The 9,712-nt window shown below is 36.4% G+C and overlaps 1 long non-coding RNA gene across 1 annotated transcript in view; it reads right to left on the minus strand.

Moving 5' to 3' along the window:
* The window catches only part of LOC134794467 (uncharacterized), a 359,568-nt gene extending 357,798 nt beyond the window's left edge, over positions 1 to 1,770 (minus strand). The window contains exon 1 of the long non-coding RNA XR_010144672.1: positions 1,654 to 1,770. This is a non-coding gene — a long non-coding RNA (uncharacterized LOC134794467). The remainder of the gene's footprint in view (positions 1 to 1,653) is intronic.
* Positions 1,771 to 9,712: the final 7,942 nt, after the last annotated feature.

Consider the following 9,712-nt stretch of genomic DNA (forward strand, 5'->3'; position numbering starts at 1 on the left):
AAAATTGTACAACTGTCTATCAAATTGCCTATTTATATCGAAAAATTTTCGCGCTCGCTTCGCTCGCGTTTTTAATCACTTTCTAATATATGGCGACTGCACCAGCATTACTCTGTTGCAACGTTACTGCTGCAGCACTGTCAATTTTCGTGATAAAATGATGTGACTGATTTCCATACTACAAGTAAAAATTTACAACTGTCTATCAAATTGCGTTTTTATATCGAAAAATTTTCGCGCTCGCTTCGCTCGCGTTTTCAATAACATTCTAAGATATGATAAAGGTGACATTCGGGTGGCGACTACAGCAGCATTAGGTACTCTGTTGCAACGTTACTGCTGCCGCACTGTCAATTGTCGTGATAAAACGATGTGATTAATTTCCATTCTCAGCTGTAATGCGGCAGTGAACGTCGCTCAATTTACCAAAAAAATTCAATGTAATTTTGATGACCCTAGGGAGAGGGGGCACCATGGTCTAGAAATGCTTAGGGCATCAAAATATCTTAATCCGGCACTGGTCGTTTGCGGAGTCAAACGATTTGGGACTCGCATTTTATACGCATTACCATGCATTCCCGAAAACAATCGAATCATTCCCGAAAGTCTCGCTACGCATTGAGGTTACAAGGGGCACGTGGTCTTCCTCAGGAGTCTGAAGAAGACCACGGTGAGTGGCGCTCTAGCCAGGCAGGCCGCTTCGCTTTCGCTCGCGCGCGTATACCTTACTGTATCGTCCGATATACACCTACTAGGTACTCTGTCGTTTAAATCACGTGTAAAATTTGAATAAGGGCGAAAAAACTAATGACTTTGGAGTTTAGTTTTATTTAGTGGTACCTAATTGTAAAATATTTTATCTGGACTACAGTCCTCTAGCATATCCATCTGTCAACTTTACTTCAAGTTCCGCCTCCAGGGGAGAGGGAGAGAAATTAGGATTAGAAATTAGCCGCTTACTGACACAGACCGAATTACACGCGGGCGGAGCCGCGGGCACAGCTAGTAAAATAATATTAAGTATGTCGTTGGAATCTGATATTGACGCACAATAGAATATTGTGTAACAAGGGGGGTCATGTGAAATATGTAGTGAATCTATAGTCTCTCGTTTTTGTAAACGAGAGTCTATAGAATCACGACAGCCGCAGGCTGCATTCAGCCAAGATTGAAAATTGTGTAAATATTTTAAACGGCCAATAAATTAATAAAATTAAATATTTCTTAACATAAACAAAATAATTATTTACGATACAAGTGCGGAAAAGACAAAATTTGAAACGAGTGGCGATAAATTAAAACACGACCGAAGGGAGTGTTTTAAATCGACACGAGTTGCAAATTACCTTCTCGCACGTGTATCGTACAACGTTTTACAGTACATATGGCCCTTTAAACTTTTGACATACGCACGAAAAGTGCTATTTTACGCACTAGTGCGGGAAAATAGGGCCATATGTGCTGTAAAATGTATAAACGAGAGTAGGTACATTTTTTAAAAGTAAAACTTACTTATGCCTTGACTTGAAGTATTTTACTTTTTATATGGATGCCTTGTCACCGGTAAAGTAAAACAAGTGCGAGTCGGACTCGCCCATGAAGGGTTCCGTAGCAGCAAGTAACATAATAAAATTGCGGTTTACGATTTATGACGTAGGTATTAAAAAAAAACTACTTACTAGATCTCGTTCAAACCAATTTTCGGTGGAAGTTTGCATGGTAATGTACATGATATATGTTTTTTAGTTTTATCATTCTCTTATTTTAGAAGTTACATGACACACATTTTACCACTTTGGAAGTGTCTCTCGCGCAAACTATTCAGTTTAGAAAAAAATTATATTAGAAACCTCAATATCATTTTTGATGACCTATCCATAGATACCCCACACGTATGGGTTTGATGAAAAAGAAATTTCGAGTTTCAGTTCTAAGTATGGGCAACCCCCAAAATTTATTGTTTTTTTTTTTTAATTTTTGTGTGAAAATCTTAATGCGGTTCACAGAATACAACTACAAACTTACCAAGTTTCAACAGTATAGTTCTTATAGTTTCGGAAAAAAGTGCCTGTGACATACACGGACAGACAGACAGACGGACAGACATGACGAATCCATAAGGGTTCCGTTTTTTGCCATTTGGCTACGGAACCCTAAAAACACAATCAAGTTTTTTTTACTCGGTAATACATAACGACTATCGTATCGGCTCATTCAGATGATGTCAAACGTTATAAATTGAAAACGTTGCCGTACAAAACATTTCAGGCATCGGTGGCCACCGTAATTTGATTTGTAAGCGTTTCCATATTTCGAATATTACGTGGAGGCGTAGTTAGGGGATTTCAAGAGAACATTGCGTAGTGTTTTAGCCTGAAAACTCTCATGTTTGGAACTTACTCGCAAATTTTAAAGAATATCTCATAATATATTACCACGTGTAAACTCTTTACCTACAGTACTATTGATTACATTATTCCTAATTTAATATGTAAACTTGACATTGTACGTACGTTCTTATTACTAGTTGTAGGTAGGTAGGTATATTATATCAAGGTTGGTGTGCAAATTAAATTTCTTTAATTTTTTTTCATTTCATAATTGTAAATACTTAATCGTATTTGTTAGCTATATTTTAAGTATCGTACGCCGGACGGGAATGGTAGCTACTTACATCATTCACAGCAGCTGCATGTAAAACACCCTATCACCTGTACTATAGCTGCATGTAAAACACCCTATCACCTGTACTATATAATGTAAATATTTACACCTATAGGTAACGGCGAAATAAAATGATTGATTGATTGATTGCGACTCCTAAACCAACACCATCAACAATACTAGAGTAGGTATATATAGGTACGATAAATATCGACACCACAAAATTAATCACCCTACCCTCGATAGGAAACGACAGTCAACATTCACCGCACCTGCCGAACCCTGATTGCGGTTCCGTAGATACGGGACCCGATACGGACCCGAGATATGGAACCCCGATTTAGAACGCGAACTACGCAGTTTCTGTAGGGAAGGTATCATCGCCCACATTGTTAACTGTACATCGGTGGATCTTACGCCTTTTGTAATAAGGTCCACCGATGTACAGTTAGGAGTGTGGCTGTTTGTACCTATGGCATAAAGATTTAAGTGGAGGTCGATTCGAAATAATCTTATTATGAAACGGCTACGCCCAAGACCACCGGTGGAAGGGCAGCAGCGTCCCTCAAATTCGGTGTACTCGACTGCGATCGCCAACCCGCCTGCCAAGCGTGGCGATTAGGGCATACACCCCCCAAAGAGGGAGGCCTATGTTCAGCAGTGGACGTCTTATGGCTGAGATGATGATGATGATGAAACGGTTATGGATATGATTTGTCTGCTTTTAAAAGTGACATTTCATTAACAACGAATGTTTCTGTTTCTACTAAAACTAAAATAATGTAGGTCATAGTATAGAGTAGCTGCCGCTATTTTTAATTTCAATCGGATCGCAGTAATGATTAAAACTACCAAATTACTGACAATATATCATTAATGTTATATGAAGCCTAAGCATTTGACCTAGGTACTAGATCAAAATCTTTAACGGTCATAAATATGGCAAATATATTTTACTTAATGACCCAAGTTTTTCCTGGTATAAAAACGTCAAATGCCAATCGTATAAAATAAAGGCAAAAAATGCCATGAAAGGAAGTTGTTAAGAATAGCCATTACTTTGCCATTACCATCCATTACTCCAATACTGAAGCAAGATTTAAATTAATTTAATTAGTTACTTGCCGTTATTCCTTCCTTCCAATGGCTACACAATCACTAGTAGGTAATGTAACTTTTTTTAAAGTAATGTGATTACTTGTGATAGTGTCTGGCCCATATTACAGTCTAGGTAATTGTTCTACATACCTAACTCTTTTTATTAAGGTACGTACTTTTGACCCGTAGTCTGATCCGCTACTTTTGATGCTGACTGTCACTCAACTCCAAAACTCCGAAGTCAAACATCCTGTGAGCGCCGACGCCGATTCAATTTCCGAAACTAAAAGACCGAGTTTGGAGACTTTGGAGTTTAATTACTTACAAGTATGTATATGAAAACCTTGAGGCGATAAATCTGTCTTAACTGACTTCAAAAAGTAGGAAGTTTTTTAATTCAAATCATTTTTTACTAACTTTCCCCGGTTTAAGGTCTCCCCCATGTATCGACGCGGAATCGGCAATAGCCGATAGAAAAAGCTTAGCAATAGGAGCAAAAAAGACGTCGACACAAAGCTTTTTTCTATCGGCTGTTGCCGATTCTAAGTGGATAGGTACGAGTAGATGTGGGAGACCCTTATCGAACTGAACAGGCCGCGTAGCCAACATGCCAATCGCTTACGCTCCGTAGCGATCGAAACGCAACTGTCACTGTCGCACTAATATGGAAGTGTGATAGAGAGACACAAAGCGTTTCGTTGTCGTAGCGATAGCGATTGTCACCTTGGCTAGGCCGGCTGATTTGCCAGTTGGACCCGTCACTACCGTCACGTCATGATCAAATCAGTTCCCGTAGAACCTATAACAGTTGGGATAAATAGGATTGCTAATTTGAGACATATTTGCCCTTGCCAGTATTTAAATCAGGGATCGCTACAAAACATTTCATCCTAATTCGCTTTTTCATACTAATAAATAAACTGTTCATACTTGAAATTGCCTAGTCAAATCTTGATGAGATTTTTATCCTAATTTGCGTCTCAAGCGCACACTTACTAGGTTCAGCAAATAATTTTAATATTTAAGAGACACTTTACTACTACACATATAACTTTATGCAAACGACGTCTCATTATCTACGCAATTTAACTAAAAAAATACTTTGCGATGAAAAGACGTTAGAAATCACGTTTACGCTATTTTTATAATATTTACTTATAAATACCAAAAAAAATTACAACATTGCCTAAATTAGGATTGCCGATATTTGGTAGGGAAAGTTGAAAAATTTTACTAAATCCAAATTATTTATTTTATTAAACTAGTTAGGTTAGGAATAACACTAGGCCTTAAATGTACTTATAATAACGTAGGGTTCGCCATAGAAGACTTGTAGCGTGCATTTACAAACGAAAACTTAATAAATATGAATACATTAAAAAAAATACACGACAACTTAAAATTAAGAATATAAAATTTCCAGAGTCCGACAAAAAATTTTGAATTGACTGTAGTAAGCTTTGTTTATTAGAAAATTATACAACATTTATTTCAATTTCTTCATATTAAGTAGCATTCATTCTTAAAGTCTCCTTCAGTAATAAATAATATACAATATGGTAAGAGAAACAAATATTACATATTTTTAAAATCTTGATAAAAAAATCATTGCGCATGTTTAAATTACTTACTCTTAATTACATCACTATTTGGTGGCATTCTAATGTGATATTTTTTCAAGTTGCATAAGATTGAAATTACAATTAACAACTTATTTAACTAGACCTTGTAAGGCCCACGCCATGCGACTTATTTCTTAGATTACGTGAAAAGCGTACGTGTTGTGACCCGACTGTACACGATATTTGCATTTAATTTAAACCTTATTATGACAGCTATATGTATGGTTGTAATTATTTTAAGCAATCTTATCAAAGTGATTGAGATTTCCTGCTTTCGATTTCAACATGGAACTAAAAGCGCTTAATTTAAAGGTACTGTTCAAATACAGACTATACACGAGCAGTGTTGCAATGCGACGTTAGGCTGACGGCATTATTGTCGCAAATATTAAAAATCCGAGCATCAACCTCTTTTTGACATTTGCGGCAGTAATACAGTCGACATGTCACGCTGCAGTCGACTGCATTGCTGCAGAAAGCTGCAGAAATTTATATGAAATTTACTGCTGCAGTAATGCTGGTAGGTGTAGTCTGAATTCGAACGGTGCCTTAAGCGTATTTATATTTGAAACAACTTTTTTCGCGCCTGATAAAATGAAGAACGTAAAATGAATTCCCTTTTTTCGTTTATCCTGTTAATGTTATCCTTATTTTACATAACATTAAATATTAAGGGCTGTGATAGCAATGATTGATGAGTATCTTTTGATAAACCGGATACACCGAAGCCCAAAGAGGTATAAAAATGTGGTTTTTATTTTTATACTTATTAAGTGTACTGCGTTGAAACTGAAAAATTAATGAAGTGTCAAGAGTGTTCAAAAACGACAAATTTTCGTTAAGCTGGCTCGACATGATCAACCACGATTGATCGTTTACAAGTTTTACAACGGTTGACGTTATTGTTAATCGCAATTACGTAATTGAAAATTGCGCTTCTGTGAGGCGATGGATAAACGGAAATCTACTGTAATCTATTAAATCTGTTCATTTTTTGTACTAGTGGTGTTTTGATATTTTTTTGTAATCATAATCATAATCATTTATTTTTGCAGACTGCAATGGTCCACACAATACACATAATATTACACAGAATACAAATTATATTAACATAAAATTAAAATATACATTACAATCAAAATTAAATTAAATTATATAAAATCTGCTAGTCAATTACTGGCACGGCACGGCAGACGGCACCCGTACGTGCACACTTACACAGTGATTCATGTAGGGGCAGTCCAGCCGGTCCGCGATCATGGCTAGGAATATAAAACAATCACGATTGTCGTAGGCTACTTCTCATAGCCAATCGCTATTGTCGTTTCAGGACGTCTTTGAATTAAATGTGAAGAAGAAGTTTACAGTACGCAGATATCAGAAAGCCTATTCAGTCAAATAGCTTCTGTCCAGCCAGTATCAAGGTAGGGAGAGCAAAATAATATGGCGATTTCGCCAATATCAAAAGTGTGCTTTTAGAGCAAGACGTCGTACGGTGATAATATTAAATCGGTAGTTGGACTGTACAATCAGCCACGTGGGCTGCCGGGTGTTGACTAAAATCTTAGAGCATTTAGTAACTGGAAACGCCTTGGCTGTAATTTTCTGTACAAAACAGTCTGCCGATTTTTGCGGGGGAGGGGCACGTCAAATGTATGGCTATTTGTACATGATCTGTACGTAACGTACGTAACGTACAAATAGCCATGTCAGATGAACGTCAGTCCATACAAAAGTTTGCACAATTGTGTAAGGTTTTCGGCAGAGGGGTCAGCGTTTAAAAGCGACTCCGGTTTATTAAATGCTCTAAAACTAAAATGGTTAAAGGGCGTTTCAAGATTGATTCTTCCTTATCTGTACACTTTCACATTAGTTTACTGCATAATAAGCTATAAATTTAATAAGCTAACACTTTAAACAACATTCATGACCAAAAAACAAAAAAAAAATTCACGAGACGCCATCACCATTATGGAGCTCAACCGGAAGTCTGAAGCCTATTGAGATAGTAGGTGATTCTTGAATTTAGGATATGGTCCGTCAGCTGTCAACAGTGACATTTCTGGTACCTAGTATCCCACCCCCCTCGAACTGAACCTATACCTACTCTCTATACCTAGCGCACATAGCTTGTGTGTCGTCGAGGAATTGAGTGGCCATGTTCGTCCGCATCCGACATGCCTATCCGACTCAGCAGATAAATGTGCACCCTAGATATCGGCTCGAGTTTTTCGGATTTTTTTTCCGATTGACAAAGAAAAGGGGCGAAATTCGACATGTACAACTGTCGGATTTCGCGTCAATTGAAATTCAACTGTTGAAGTTCATTTGAAGTTCATCAAGTGCGGAAGTTCATTTGGTACAACCAATAATTTTACATGTTTACATTATGAACCTCCAGGTCTGTTTTTATATATTTTTGTAAGTTATATCTATATTTTTATGTATGACTGTATGTGTTCTGAACAATAAATAAAAAAAAAAAAAAAAAAATTAACAAAAAACAGCTTTGTTTTATTATTACTTTAAGGTTTATAATGGTTTAGTTTGGTCGTCACCTAACTGTAGATTTCTAATGTCAAATTTTGAAAAGTAATGATTCGATTCAACGGAAGTTCAACATGCGACGTCAAAAGTGGCATGTCGAATAAGGCCCAAGGTGTCATTCTTAGGTTTCTTTTCGACGTCTTGGTCTACGATTTCTATTGTGGACTGTGCCACTATTTTTCAAATTCACGTCTTTGAAGTTATTACTTAGAACAAATTAATACTAGGTAACTATTTTGAACGGGATCGAAAAGATAATTCTGTGGTCTTGTATTTCCTATACATACACAAGATATATGATGGGCTGGTACCTACTTAATCCATGATTTCTTATTTATCTTATTTATCATGATTTTTCTTTTTACAAATATGTGTTTATTATGCTTCCATTACTATCTATGGTCTAAAATGAACTCAAATATCTTCGTTCAGGTGTGACTATTGTTTGAAAGTCTTACTTATTAGTATAAATGGAAGAAAAATTCAGACAAAACCTAAAAGAATATTGGTACTTATATATACTTAATTAGGTACGTGGACCAGAGTGTTGCAGTACTGGACTAAAGTTGGGTAGGTTTACAGTAATATGAGAGAAACAAGAACTCATCAAATTAATTAATAATCCTTTATTCTCAGAACGCAATCATGAGCCTTCCTCGACCCCTTCGCTGTGAATTTATAGCAAAAACAAAACGAACAATTATGATTACTCTGTTCGCTCTTGTGGACTAAGCCGCTTAGTTGGTAGGAAAATACGATTATAATTACGAAACATGACTTGGATTATGGGTTTTGGTTCCAGAGAAACAAGATAAATTCACTTGAAACGATTTATTTAACATATGACCGATGCACATACAAGAATACAAGTTCGCTATCTACCGCACAGACGGAGGCGCCATCTCTGGGTGGCAATGTTAAAACTTAAAACTAAACGAGTATTTGTGTGGCTAGTGTTCAATTTTCACATTATTTCAACACTCCCACTAAAATTTAACACTATAAAATAACAATTGGACCCTTTAAACCAAAACAGAATAGGGCATTTACCCAAAAAAAACTACATACATCAATTAACAATACATCTCAGTCTGGCTTAGTTCAACACACTAACAGGTTCACAAAACTTAACTAAACAAAATTTGATCTCTTAGATAGGTAAAAGCTTGAGTGGGCAAAGCTTTTGTTAAAATATCTGCTAATTGACTTTTACTTGGTATATAATTAATTTTAATCAGGCCCAACTCTACCTTTTCCCTTATAAAGTTATATTTGACATCTATATGTTTTGTTCTTTTATGATAAACAGGATTATTAATAAGCTTAATTGCCGACTGATTATCAACATATAGTACAACATGATCAAATTGTTCACCTAATTCTGACAAAAGAAGCTTTAGCCACAGAATTTCCTTTGCAGCTTCACAAGCCGAGACAAATTCTGCCTCGGTCGTGGAGAGAGCAATGGTCTTTTGTTTCTGACTGGACCATGTGATTGGACCATTATTCATTTTAAAAATATATCCCGTAGTTGACTTGCGTGTGTCTACGTCACTTGCAAAATCAGAATCTGAAAAACCAACAAGATCATTACTTTCACTTCCTCCATACTTTATACATAAGTCCCGAGTATTAATTAGGTATCTAATTATGCGTTTAACAGCGTTTACATGCTGTTGACTCGGATTATTTACATACCTGCTCAGTACATTCACAGCATATGAAATGTCAGGCCTCGAGACTGAACACAAAAACAATAAAGAGCCTATAGCTTCCCTATA

This window comes from Cydia splendana, chromosome 10 (genome assembly GCF_910591565.1).
Source record: "Cydia splendana chromosome 10, ilCydSple1.2, whole genome shotgun sequence".
NCBI classification, from domain to species: domain Eukaryota; kingdom Metazoa; phylum Arthropoda; class Insecta; order Lepidoptera; family Tortricidae; genus Cydia; species Cydia splendana.